Below are 13,444 nucleotides of genomic sequence, written 5' to 3'. Positions count from 1 at the left end.
TCTGATGTACAACTTGGTGCCTACAGATAACAATAATGTTACAGTACACTTAAATATCTATTAAGAGTAGGTCTCATTTAAGTGTTCTTACCATAATAAAATAAAATAAAATTTTAAAAAGAAATAAGACTAGTAAAGTGTCATTTCCATGGACAAACCACTAAGTTGTGGAAAGAATTTCACTATACAAAAACCATTGTTATAAAGGGATTTTATCTATGCATTAAAAAGGAAAGGAAAAAATAGGAACCTCCCTGGGGTTTTCTTTCTGTCAGATACTGTAGAATTCATAGCCATAGTGCCAAGAGAAAAGAAATACTTAGAAAACAATTAAAAAACAAAAATCTGGTGGCACGATTAGAAGGAATAGGCATAATCACCAGCTTACTATTGGTTTCAGTAGAAAACAGATACTTAAGGAGACATATGTGGGCTTTCTAAAAAATACTCCCCATTGGTGGGATGAAAGCTTATGTGTGAAGCTCGCAGTATTAACATAAGTACTAGCAAATCAATCTATGATTTAAGGAAATATATGGCGAAAGGGAGAGAAGCAGCAGGAAACATCTCATTTAGATAGCATACCTTGTGGACAGACTATCTCAGCTAGAGAATGAAAAGGGTTTAAGATACAGGATAGCAAGAGCTCCTTCTGAAAGATGACTATTTTAACTTCCTTGAAGAGAAGGGTATGAAAATTTAAGTTACTAAACGGTTTCTCTTAGAACACTCTTAATTTGTATCATAGTGGGTGGAAAGGGGATGGTAGGTAGTGATGAGATAAAACAGAAAGGTAGGTGAAGCCTGATTAATAAAGGCTTTGAAATTACTTCAAAACTGTGATAGGTTTGAGTAAGGTGGCTGAGGACAACCAGCCTCTCACAATACCAGCACAAACTACTTGGAGAAAATCTTTCCAATCTAACATCTTCACCAAATGCTACAGATGACTCTGGGGACTTGGGGTACAGGGAGCATGTGTTAAATAACTAAATGCAATACAGTATTTAGAGAGAAGAGGGACTTTGCTACTGGTTACTGAAAGCTACAGAACAGTGCCAAAAAGGAGAATGGAGGAAATCTTACTGAAATTTTCTATAAACATTCAAGTGCTTACTCTCACCCAGAAACCACATCATCTAGGCATGTTTATAAGTGATTGCTACGTTAGTTGTAAATGAACTACACCACTTAACATGAAAACTCTGAGACTGCCATGAAGTCTCTGTTCAGCCGGAACATTTATAGAACAGAACTTACCTAAAACTTGAAGTGTTGCTGAAATAAACGGGAGGCACCAAAGCACTGAGCAGCCGTACTACCAGTTCAAACCTGATCATTTACTACATGCCAGGTACTGTATTATGTTCTGAGGAAGACATAAAGCGAAACAGGACAGTCCCTGCTTTAACCACAAATAGAAATTTATCCTTTCCCTGTCCCTTCTAGAATCTGCAGAAACAAATTAAGGTCAGAAGACCTGGTCACAAATTCACCTCCGTTAACTTATCAGATATGTGGACTAAAATAGGTCAGTGTACCTCACTGATCCTTAGTTTCCTTTTCTGTAACATAAGGATTACAAATCCTGCCCTCTCTACCTCAAAAGGTAATTGGTAGGGTCCAATAACATAAAATCTGAAAAATTCCTTATGACCTACAAAGTACTACAAGCGTAGTTGTCAACAGTGGTGCCTGCTACCACCCCAAATCGGATAGTTTGACGGAGAAAAGATTAACAAATACACAGTACCAATGTGAAATATAAGACAGATAAAAAGTCCATCCATCTAGTAATAGGACAAGACTGGTTTGGAACTCAAACTTACTGAAGTTAACATCTATAACTCGTGCCCCAGACAGCCTGGTCATGAAGAGTTTCCAGCCAGAGTGGTATTTAAAATATGCAACAGTCAGTCCACCACATGCACCAACCAATTGCAACAGATGTCAGCTGGAAATACGCAGAAGGAGAAGGGCTATCCCAGTATGTATCTGCTGATTATCAACTGTGTCCTAGGAAAATCTTCCATAAATAGGGTAGATCACATATCCTGGTTTGTCTGGGAGTCTTTTTCTTTTTTCTAATATTTATTCATTTGAGACAGAGATACAGGGAGAGAGAGAGAGAGAGAGAGAGAGCATGAGCAGGGGGAGAGGCAGAGAAGCAGGCTCCCCGCTGAGCCAGGAGCCCGATCTGGGGCTCGATCCCAGGACTCCGGGATCACGACCTGAGCCGAAGGCAGATGCTTAACCATCTGAGCCACCAAGGCGCCCCATGGGAGTCTTGATATATACCTGCTGTCCCAGTATAATTAAAATAGCCCCCTTCAATTTAAAATCTCATCTTAGACCAATGTGACCATCCTATCTATAAAGGGTAATGTAAGAAAAAAAAAAGGGTGATATAAGAATGTTAATTGCAGCATGCTTTGTGGTAGGGTGGAACTGATGGTAATTTAGGTGTCTATCCTTTAGGGAATAGATAACTAGAATTTGGTTAAGAGTTAGAAGATCTGAATAATCATATATAAGGTAACAGAGTTTTAAAATGTAGACATTAATAGCACAATACCTTCTTATAAATTAGAAACCCAGCACACAAAACAGTATTACCTACTTACAAAAGTGCATGTATATTTAAAGACATGCAGAGACACATTAGAATGGGTGCCTCTGGGGGAAAGATACAGGATGAAGTTTAGGGATGAAGGGTAAAAATAAAACCAGGGAGGGACCTTGCAGGTACTGATGATGACAATGTGTGACAGAGCTAAAGGATATAATTCAGCTCTCAGCATCTATAATCCAAAAGGGGATGAAGGGAGAGGTAAAAAGAAAAAGACTGGGACTCAATAGACTTTTTAAAAAGTGAGGGAATGAAGAAGTATTGCATAGTGAACTCTGGTTATAACGTGCCAATAAATTTTTTTAAATGTGGTAAGATTAAAATGGGTGCTTGGTCTGTAATTTGGAAGAGACGTCTAAATGCAAAAAAGTATAAAGACAGCGTAAGAATGACGCCACCACAGGACTGGGAGAGAAAAGAAGTATGTCTTTGTATACAGAGTTTTGTAAAGTTAAACAAGAAATGCCTTCTTGTGGACACCCCCCACCCATCTCCAGGTCTAGACCTTGAGCTTATTTATGCAGAAGAGCAGTAACAGCAGAAGCAACAGTTAGTATTTATTGAGCATTTAATATGTACCAGGTACTATGCTACGCACTTTACATTCATTATCTCGTTTAATCTTCTCAACAGACACGTGAATTATTACTCACATTTTACAAATGAATTTCAAGATGAGGCATGAAGAGATTAAATAATTTTACAAAAGGTCACACAGCTCTTCACAAAGCCAAGACAGTAGGTCAGGATATTTGATTCCGAAATGTGAGTTTTAAACCATTTTGCCATACTGTAGCTTTGTAGGAAATAGAAACAACTGCTTTAGGGAAAAAAAGTCTGCTAAGCAATGCTGCCTATCTCGGGAGTCAACCTGTGTTGGAATAATGGTTGTAGGACAGTTTCCAAAAGTAATATATTACAGAGGAAGAACTGGTCATTCTGGAGTTCTGTCACCTTAGTCAGGGTCCCTATTGTTTACTTTCAGGTAAAAAAAGGAAAAACCCTTCATTTATTTTATATTCTTCTCTATAAAATCTAAAAGTTATAAAGTAAAAGAAAAAAAACAATGTTTAACCATATTATATATTATTCTGGAAATAATAATTTTGGACATAATTAAAACAAAAAAAACCAGTCCATTAACACCAACGATGGTAGCCACTTGTTGAATATGAACACCAGACTGACAAACACCCTATTTCCCCACTATTAACCTGCGGGTTTTTTCTATCCCAAGATAATCTCACAAATTCTCCCTAGATGTCAATCAAACTCGCTGTTTGTTTAGTGGTAAAATATATGTAACATAAAATTTAACTTTTTAGCCATTTTTAAATGTATAATTCAGTGGCATCGAGTACATGCACAATGTTGTGCAACCATCACCACTATCCAGATCTACACCTTTTCCATCATCCCAAACATAAATTCTGTACCCATTAAACAGTAACTCTTCCCTCTTCTTCACCCCTGTAAGCTCTATTGTACTTTATATCTCTAGGAGTTTGCCTATTCTATATACCTCGTATAAGTGGAATCATACAATATTTGTTCGTGACTTGCTTTTTTTTACTTAGCATAGTATTATCCAGGTTCATCCATGTTGTAACGTGTATCAGAATTTCATTCCTTTTACAAGCTGAATAATACTACATATTGTGTATCCAGTCATCTGTCAATGGACATTTGGTTGTTTCCACATTTTGGCTACTGTGAATAATGAATGCTAAGAACATTGGTGTACAAGTATCTGTTTGAGTCCCTGCTTTCAGTTATTTTGGGCAATTACCTAGGAACTGAATTGCTGGATCACACGGCAATTTTTTTGACAATTTGAGGAAGTGCCCATCTGTTTCCCACAACAGCTGCATCATTTTACATTCCAACAAGCAACGCCCAGGGTTCCAATTTCCCCTTATCCTCGCCAATACTATTTATTTTCGCTTGTCTTTTGGAGAATAGTCATTCTAGTGGATATGAAGTGGATGTGATATGTCATCGTGGTTTTGATTTGCACTTTCCTAAGGCCAGTGATGTTGAATATCTTTTCTTGAGTTTACTGGCCATTTGCATATCTTCTCTGGAGAAATGTCCTTCAAGTCCTTTGCTTATTTTGAATTGGTCTTGTTGTTGTTGAGTTATAAGAGTTCTTTATATATTCTGGATATTAATCCATTAACAGATATATGACTTGTGAATATCTTCTCTCATTCTGTGTGTTATCTTTAACTCTCTTTAGTTTCTTTTGATGCACAAAATTTTAATTTTGGTAAAACCCAATTTATTTTTTTCTTTTGTTGCCTGTGCATTTGATGTTATATCCAAAAAATCACCAAGCCCAAAACTGTAAATACTTCCCCTTTTCTTCTAAGAGTTTTAGTGTTAGATCTTTTGGGGGGGGGGGGGAGGATATCCTGTTTATTAAGTTTTTATTTAAATTCCAGTTAGTTAACATACAGTGTAATATTAGTTTCAGGTGTGCAACATAGTTATTCAACACTTCCATACAACACCCAGTGCTTGTAACAAGTGCACTCCTTAATCCCCACCACCTATTTAATCCATCCCACCCTCCCACCTCCCCTCTGGTAACCATCAGTTTATCGCTATGGTTAAGTGCCAGTTTCTTGGTTAGCCTCACTTTTCCCCTTGGCTCGTTTCTTTCTTAAATTCAACATATGAGTGAAATCAAAATTTGTCTTTCTTATTTCACTTAGCATAACACTCTAGCTCCATCCACGTCATTGCAAATGGCAAGATTTCATTCTTTCTTACGGCCGAATAATATTCCATTATATATACATACCACCTCTTCTTTATCCATTCATCAATCAATGGACATACAGTGTTATCTCTTACATTTAGGTATTTGATGCATTTTTAGTTAACTTTTGTAGTGATGCAGGGCAAGAATCCAACTTCAGTGTTTTGCATTTGGAGATTGTTTTCCCAACACCATTTGTTGGAAACTGTCCTTCAATGCAACGAATGGGCTTGGCACCCTTTCAAAAATCATTTGACCATATAGGAGAAGGTTTATTTCTGGGCCACATATTCTACTCCATTGCTCTATACATCTGCCCTTATGTCCTTATACACCTGTCCTACCACACTGTTTGGAACACGGTAGCTTTGTAGCAAGCTTTGAAATCAGGAAGTTGTAAGTCCCCCAACTTCATTCTTTCAAGATTGCACTGGCTATTGGGGGGGGCTCCCTTGACATTTCATACGAATTGCAGAATGTGGTTTTCTATTTCTGCAAAAAGGCTGATCAGATTTTGACAAAGACTGCACTGAGTCTGCAGAATGCTTTGGATAGTATTGTCTGTCATCTTAACAATATTAAGTCTTTCAATCCATGAATGTGGAATATAATTCCACTTATTCATGTCTTTAATTTCTTTCAGTCAAATTTTGTAGTTTTCAATGTACAAGTTATTGCCTCCTTAAACTTATTTATAAGTATTTTATTGTTTTTGATGCTATTGTAAATGGAATTACTTAATTTCCTTCCCAGATTGTTCATGGTTAATGTAGAGAAACTAAACTGATCTTGTGTGTTGAGTTTGTATCCTGCAACTTTGCTGAATTTGTTATAAATTCTAACAGGTTTTGTTTGTTTGTAGAACCTTTAGAGTTTACTACATGTAAGATCATGTCATCCATCTGTAAATAGAGACAATTTTACTTCTTCCTCTTCAATTTGTATACCTTTTCTTTCTTTTTCTTGCCTAATCTTTCTGGTTAGAACTTTTATTTTTTTAAAGATTTTATTTATTTGAAAGAGAGGGAGAGAGAGCACATGAGTGTGGGGGAGGAACAGAGGCAGAGGGAGAAGCAGACACCCCACAGAGCAGGGAGTCCAATGCAGGACTCAATCCCAGGACCCTGGGATCATGACCTGAGCTGCAGGCAGACACTTAACCAACTGTGCCACCCAGGTGCCCTGGTTAGAACTTTTAATACCACGTTGAACAGAAGTGGTGAAAGCAGACATCCTTATCTTGTTCCTGATCTTAGCTTTCATGCTTACGTAAGTATGATGTTAGCTGTGGATTCTTCATGCATGGCCTTTATCATGTTGAGGAAATTTCCTCCTATTCCTACTTTGTTTTTTTAACATGGAAAGATGTTGAATATCCTTAAATGCTTTTTCTGTATCTGCCGAGATGATCATGTTGGTTTTTTTCCTCATTCTATTAAAATGTTGTATTACTTCAAATGATTTTCTTTTGTGGAATCATCTTTGCATTCATGGAATAAATCCCATTTTGTCATGGCACATATTCCTTTTAACATGTTGCTGAATTAAAACAGTGTAGCTTGATGATCACCTGAGTATTCCACGTGGAGGCAATTTCTGATCACAACCACAGGGAGCAGGACCCAAGCAAAACCTAGCAGCTTCACTGAGTTGATGAAATGGGGATTAGAGTTTGGAGAGGGTGAGGTTGCTGGAAGTTGCAGGGCAAAGTTCTGGAAAGGAGGAACATAGGCAGAAAAAAAGAGATCCAAGTATCTGCATGAGTCTTAACCAAGTACTGGACCATGCATATGTTGAGTCAAACTCCACAAAGCTGGAAAAACAAAAACTAGGAAGTTGCATGCTGAATAATTATCAGAGTTCACAAAATGCAAGGAGACTTTCAAGTTCTGACCAGCCAGACTGGAAATCCTCAATGATTCGCTTGAAAATTCTGTGGACACTCACTTAGAGCATACCTCATTTGTAGAGCTGAACTATACCTGAAGTAAATATTACTTTAGAACCTAGAAAAGGTTACAAACAGGCCTTCAGGAGGTCAAACCGATCTACAAGTTACTTAACTGCCTGCTAAAACAAAGTTCAACATTGTAACATTAACAATGTTAATGTAATAAAACAAAATGCAGACATGCAACAATGTAATATTCACAACATCCAGAATCTAATTAAAAATTAACATGCTAAGAAACAAGAAAACATGACCCATAATCAAGAGAAAAATCAGTCATTAGAAACACAGCCAGAAATAATAAAGGATGAAATAGGCAGACAAGGATGTTTAAAAGGCTACTATAACTACGTGGAAATAAAGTCAAACATAATGACAAAATGGAAGATTTTTTTCAAGCCTTTAATCCATTTTGAGTTGATTTTTATATATGGTATAAGACAGTGGTTCAGTTTCATTCTTGTTCATGTTTAGATGTCTTTTGCATTCTGTCTAGTTTTCCCAACACCATTTTTGGAGAGACTATCCTTTCCCTATTGTATATTCTTAGCCCCTTTGTCATTAATTAATTGACCATACATGCATGGGTTTATTTCTGGACTCTCTATTCTGTTCCACTGATGTACGTATGAAAATGGAAGATTTTTTAAAAAATGAAACTTACAGATTTGAAAATTACAATGTCTGAAAGGAAAAAATATACCAGATGTGATTAACAGCAGATTTGATACCATAAGAGAAAAGATCAATGAACCCGAAGACTTAGAAGGGAAACCACAGTAACATATAGAAAATAGCAATATATAACTGGAGTTCCAGAAGAAGAGGAAAAAGGGAAACAAAAAATAGTTGAAGAAACAACCGGCTTGGGGTGCCTGGATGCCTCAGTCGGTTAAGTGTCTGCCTTCAGCTCAGGTCATGATCCCAGGGTCCTGGAATTGAGCCTCACATCAGGCTCCCTGCTCAGCGGGGAGCCTGCTTCTCCCTCTTCCCCTGCCCCTTGTGTTCTCTCTTGCTAGCTCTGCTCTGCTCTCTCAAATAAATTTTTAAAAATTAAAAAAAAAATTGGCTCAAATTTATGAAAAATTTACACAAACAGATCTAAGCTCAACAAACTCCAATCAGAATAAACAGAAAAGAAAAAAAACAGCAAAGTATATCATAACCACATTCTGCAAAAAGAGATATACAGAGAATCTTAAAAGTAGTCACAGGAAAAAAGGACACATATGTACTAAGGCACAAAGATGTGAATGACAATAGTCTTTTCCTCAGAAACTATACATGCCTTAAGTCAATGAAACATCATCTTTAAAATGCTAACAGAAAAACAAAAGTCAACTTAGAATTTTACATCCAGTGAATATAGCATTCAAAAAGAATGGCAAGGGGCGCCTGGGTGGCTCAGATGGTTAAGCATCTGCCTTCAGCTCAGGTCATGATCCCAGGGTACTGGGATCGAGTCCCGCCATTGGGCTCCCTGCTAGGCGGGAAGCCTGCTTCTCCCTCTGCCTCTGCCTCTCTCTCTCTCTCTGACTCTCATGAATAAATAAATAAAACTTTAAAAAAAAAAAACGAATGGCAAAATAAGTATTTTTTCAGAAAAACAAAAGTTGCGACAATTTGTCACAAGCAGATCTAAACTATGATAAATGTGAAAGGAAATCCTTCAGGCAAAAGAAAAATAACATTGAACAGAAACTGGATCTATATAAAGGAATGAAAGCACCAGAGATCATAAATACACGGGTAAACACAAGTTAAAATGAAAGGGATGGACATAGATATATTAAACAGCTGGACTGGCCCTTTTAACATCATAAAAAGTAGACTTCAGAATAAGGAATATTACAGAGGACAAAAAAGGACACTTCCTCATGAAAAAGGAGTCAATTCACCAAGATGACATTAAAACACTAAATATGAACATACCGAATAGCAGAACTTAAATATTTATGGAGCAAAAACTGAAATGAGAAAAAGGCAAATAAAAAATGACAGCTGTAGATTTCAACATTTCCCTCGCAGTAACTGATAGAACAAGTTGACAGAAAAATCAGTAAAAATACAGAACACTTGAGCAACACTACGTACCAACTTAACCTAATTTATCTTTACAGAACACCACACTCAACAACTATGGAATAAGATTCCTTTCTAATGCACAGGTAATGTTCACAAAGATGGACCATAGGCTGCTCCATAAGTCTGTCTTGCTAAATTTCAAAGGATAGACATAAATTAGAAATCAGCAAAAATAACTGTTTTAGTTTTCTTGGGCTGCCACAATAAAATACCATAGACCACACAGCTGAAATTTCTGTTCTGGAGGCTTGGGAAGACCATAATCAAAGTACAGTTAGGAAAATTTCACACTGAGGCCTCCTCTTGATTTGTAGGTAGCCACCATCTCACTATGTGCTTCTTGTGCATGTGCAGAGAGGGAAAGAGTTTTCTGGGTCTCTACAAGGACACTAATTCTATAGGATCGGAGCCCTACCCTTGACTTCATTTAACTTTAATTACTTCTGTAAAGGCCTAATCTCCAAATCTCCAAATACTGTCACACTGAGGGTTAAGGCTTCAACATATGAATGTGGGCCGGGGGCCACAAATATTCAGTCCATAACAAAAAGATATTGAAAAAATTCCCTCAGTGTTTGGAAAACAAATAACCAATGAGTAAAAGATGAAACTATAAGGGAATATAGAACACACTGTAGTTGAATGACACTGAAAATGAAATCACAATATATTAAAAATTGTGGGATGTAGCCAAAGGAACATTTAGAGAGAAATTTACAGCTTTACATGCTCACAGAAGAAATAAATAGGTATAAAATCAATGACTTAAATTTCTATCTTAAGAAGTTAGAAAAAGGGGCACCTGGGTGGCTCAGTCATTAAACGTCTGCCTTCGGCTCAGGTCATGATCCCAGGGTCCTGGGATCAAGTCCTGCATCAGGCTCCCTGCTCAGCAGGAGTTGGCTTCTCCCTCTCCCACTCCCCCTGCTTGTGTTCCTTCTCTCACTGTCTCTCTCTCTGTCAAATAAATAAAATCTTTAAAAAAAAAAAAAAAAAAGGGTGCCTGGGTGGCTCAGTTGGTTAAGTGACTGCCTTCAGCTCAGGTCATGATCCTGGAGTCCCAGGATCGAGTCCCGCATCGGGCTCCCTGCTCGGCGGGGAGTCTGCTTCTCCCTCTGACCCTCCCCCTCTCATGCTCTCTCTCTCTATCTCATTCTCTCTCTCTCAAATAAATAAATAAAATCTTAAAAAAAAAACCTAGAAAAAGAAGACTAAATTAAACCTAAAGGAAGTAAAAGAAGAAAATAATAAAAGTCAAAAAAATTTAACAAAGCCAAAAGACGGTTCTTTGAAAGGATTAATAAGGTTGATGAACTGCTAGCAAGACTAATCCAGAAAATGTAATTTACAGATTACCAATTTCAGGAATACAAAATGGATTATCACTATATATCCTAAAGATATTAAAAGGATAAGGGAATATTATGAATTATGGTATTGTCAATAAAACGGGAAAATTCTTTCAAAAAAACTCCACAACTTATCAAAATTGACTCAAGAAGAAATAGAATATCTGAATATCCCCATATCTATTAAAAATATCTCCAAGTGTATTAAAGATATTGTATTCATAATAAAAAAATATTCCCACAACTTCAGGCCTAGAATATTATACTGGTGTATTATAGCAAACATTTAAGGAAGGAATCATTCCCTTATGCAAAAAATCCACAATATGTTCAGTAATTTCACAAAATGTTTCTCAACCCATTTTATGCAAACAAGACCTTGATACCAAAATATGAAATATATATTAGAACAAAACTACAGAAAAATATTACTCATGTACATAGACTCAAAAATCCTCAAGAAAACATTAACTAATTGAATCCAGCAATATACAGAAAGGATGAATGTGGGGTTTACCTAAGGAATATAAGGTGGTTTTAACACTGGTCAATCAAACGAACAAACTCAGCAGTTAGTAAAGGAAAAATCATGATTATCTCAGTATATGCAGAAACAGCAGGTGGCAAAAGTCAACACCTTTTCATGATAAGAATTCTCAGCAAACTAACAATATAAGGTAACGTTAAGTCTGATTAAAAGCATCTACAAACAACTAACATCCCTAAAACTAGGTACAAGAAAAGGATGTCCACTCTTTCCACTAGTATTTGGCACTATACTGGAGGTCCTAGTCGGTACAGTAAGAAATAAAAGACAAAGATTAGAAAGAAATAAAACTGTCACTGTTGATGGATATGTATATGTGGCAATGGGGGGCATAGGGAAAATCTCTATACCTTCCTCAATTTTGCTGTGAAACCAACAGTGCTTTAAATAAATAAAAGTCTTAATTTTAAAAAAATTAACATTTGCCTGTTGGTGGGAATGCAAAGTGGAGCAGTCACTGTGGAAAACAGTATGGAGGTTCCTCAAAAAGTTAAAAATAGGGGCGCCTGGGTGGCTCAGTTAGTTGAGCGTCCGACTCTTGATCTCGGCTCAGGTCTTGATCTCAGGGTCAGGAGATGAAGCCCCGAGATGGGTTATCACACTGGGCGTGGAGCCTACTTAAAAAAAAAAAAAAAAAAAAGGTTAAAAATAGAACTACCTTATGATCCAGTAATCACACTACTGGGTATTTACCCCAAAATACAAAAACACTAATTCAAAGAGATATATGCATCCCTATGTTTAGAGCAAGCAGCATTATTTACAATAGCCAAACTACTGAAACAGCCCAAGTATCCACAGACTGATAAAGGATAATGGATAAAGTGGTATATACATACAATGGACTACTACTCAGCCACAAGAAAGAGTAATATCTTGCCATTTGCAACAGCATGGATATAGCTAGACAGTATTATGCTATGTGAAATAAGTCAAAGACAAATACCATATGATTTCACTCATATGTGCAATTTAAGAAACAAAACAAATGATCGTAGGAGAAAAAAAGAGAGACAAACCAAGAAACATACTCTTAACTCTAGAGAACGAACTGATGGTTAGCAGAGGGGAGGTGGGTGGGGGGATGGGTGAAACAGGTGATGGGGAATTAAGGAGTACATTTGCCCTGATGAGCACTGGGTGTTGTACGAAGTGCTGAATCACTATACTGTATACCTGAAACTAATATTGTACTGTATTTTAACTATACTGGAATTACATTTAAAATATTTAATAACTACTACTTCCGTTTTTCACCCTTTTCCGCACACAGCCGTTCCATATCTCTATGACTTTGTCCTCTTGCCTTTGCCTGGAAACATACTGCACTGTAATTACTTGTTTAATTATCTCTTTACCCGACTGCAGTAATTAGTGTCAATTATGAATAAGCTGCCATGAACATCCGTGCACAGGTAACTGGCTTTTGTTCATTTTTCTATCTCCTGTGCCCATACAGTACCTTGTAAATATACAGACCTCAGTTGGTGTGAAGTGACTGTTAATGCCACTGGAAATAACACCCAGGCCAGGAACTCCTACATTTCCGGTTCTGAGGAAATCTAGCAAGGTTTAAAAATGTTTCTGTGAGACTCTAGCAAGCTTTTTCATAACCCAAAAAGGGAACACAAAAGAAAAAGAAAAATATAGAAGGAAAAGGTCAATGACCTTAAAATTCTTATGACACAGGTTACCCTGCCTTTCCTGGATGACTCACCTCTTATCCTACTGAAGTCTATTTTCCACATAGCAGTGGTAATGGCAGGCACCATTTAAGCACTTTAAATAAACTGAGTTATCTTTTGGTAAAATGCTTAGAACAGTGCCTGGTACAGAGTCTACAACATAAAAGTATTTGTAAAACAAACAAATCCATTTAAGTCTCACAACTCTATGAGTAGGTTTTTTTTTTTTTTTTTAAGATTTTATTTATTTCTTTGACAGAGAGCGAGACAGTGAGAGAGGGAACACAAGCAGGGGAAGTGAAGACGGAGAAGCAGGCTTCCTGCGCAGCAGGGAGCCCGATGCGAGGCTCGATCCCAGGACCCCCAGGACCGTGGGATCATGACCTGAGGCGAACGCAGATGCTTAACGACTGAGCCACCCAGGCGCCCCTCTA

General features: G+C 37.2%; 1 protein-coding gene across 2 annotated transcripts in view; it reads right to left on the bottom strand.

Annotated features, from left to right (window-relative positions):
- LOC113908960 (synaptojanin 2 binding protein) overlaps positions 1-13,444 on the bottom strand; it is a 38,516-nt gene that overhangs the window by 17,770 nt on the left and 7,302 nt on the right. The window lies entirely within an intron of this gene.

This window comes from Zalophus californianus, chromosome 6, assembly GCF_009762305.2.
Source record: "Zalophus californianus isolate mZalCal1 chromosome 6, mZalCal1.pri.v2, whole genome shotgun sequence".
Taxonomy (NCBI): domain Eukaryota; kingdom Metazoa; phylum Chordata; class Mammalia; order Carnivora; family Otariidae; genus Zalophus; species Zalophus californianus.
This window is presented reverse-complemented; position numbering and strand designations above follow the sequence as displayed.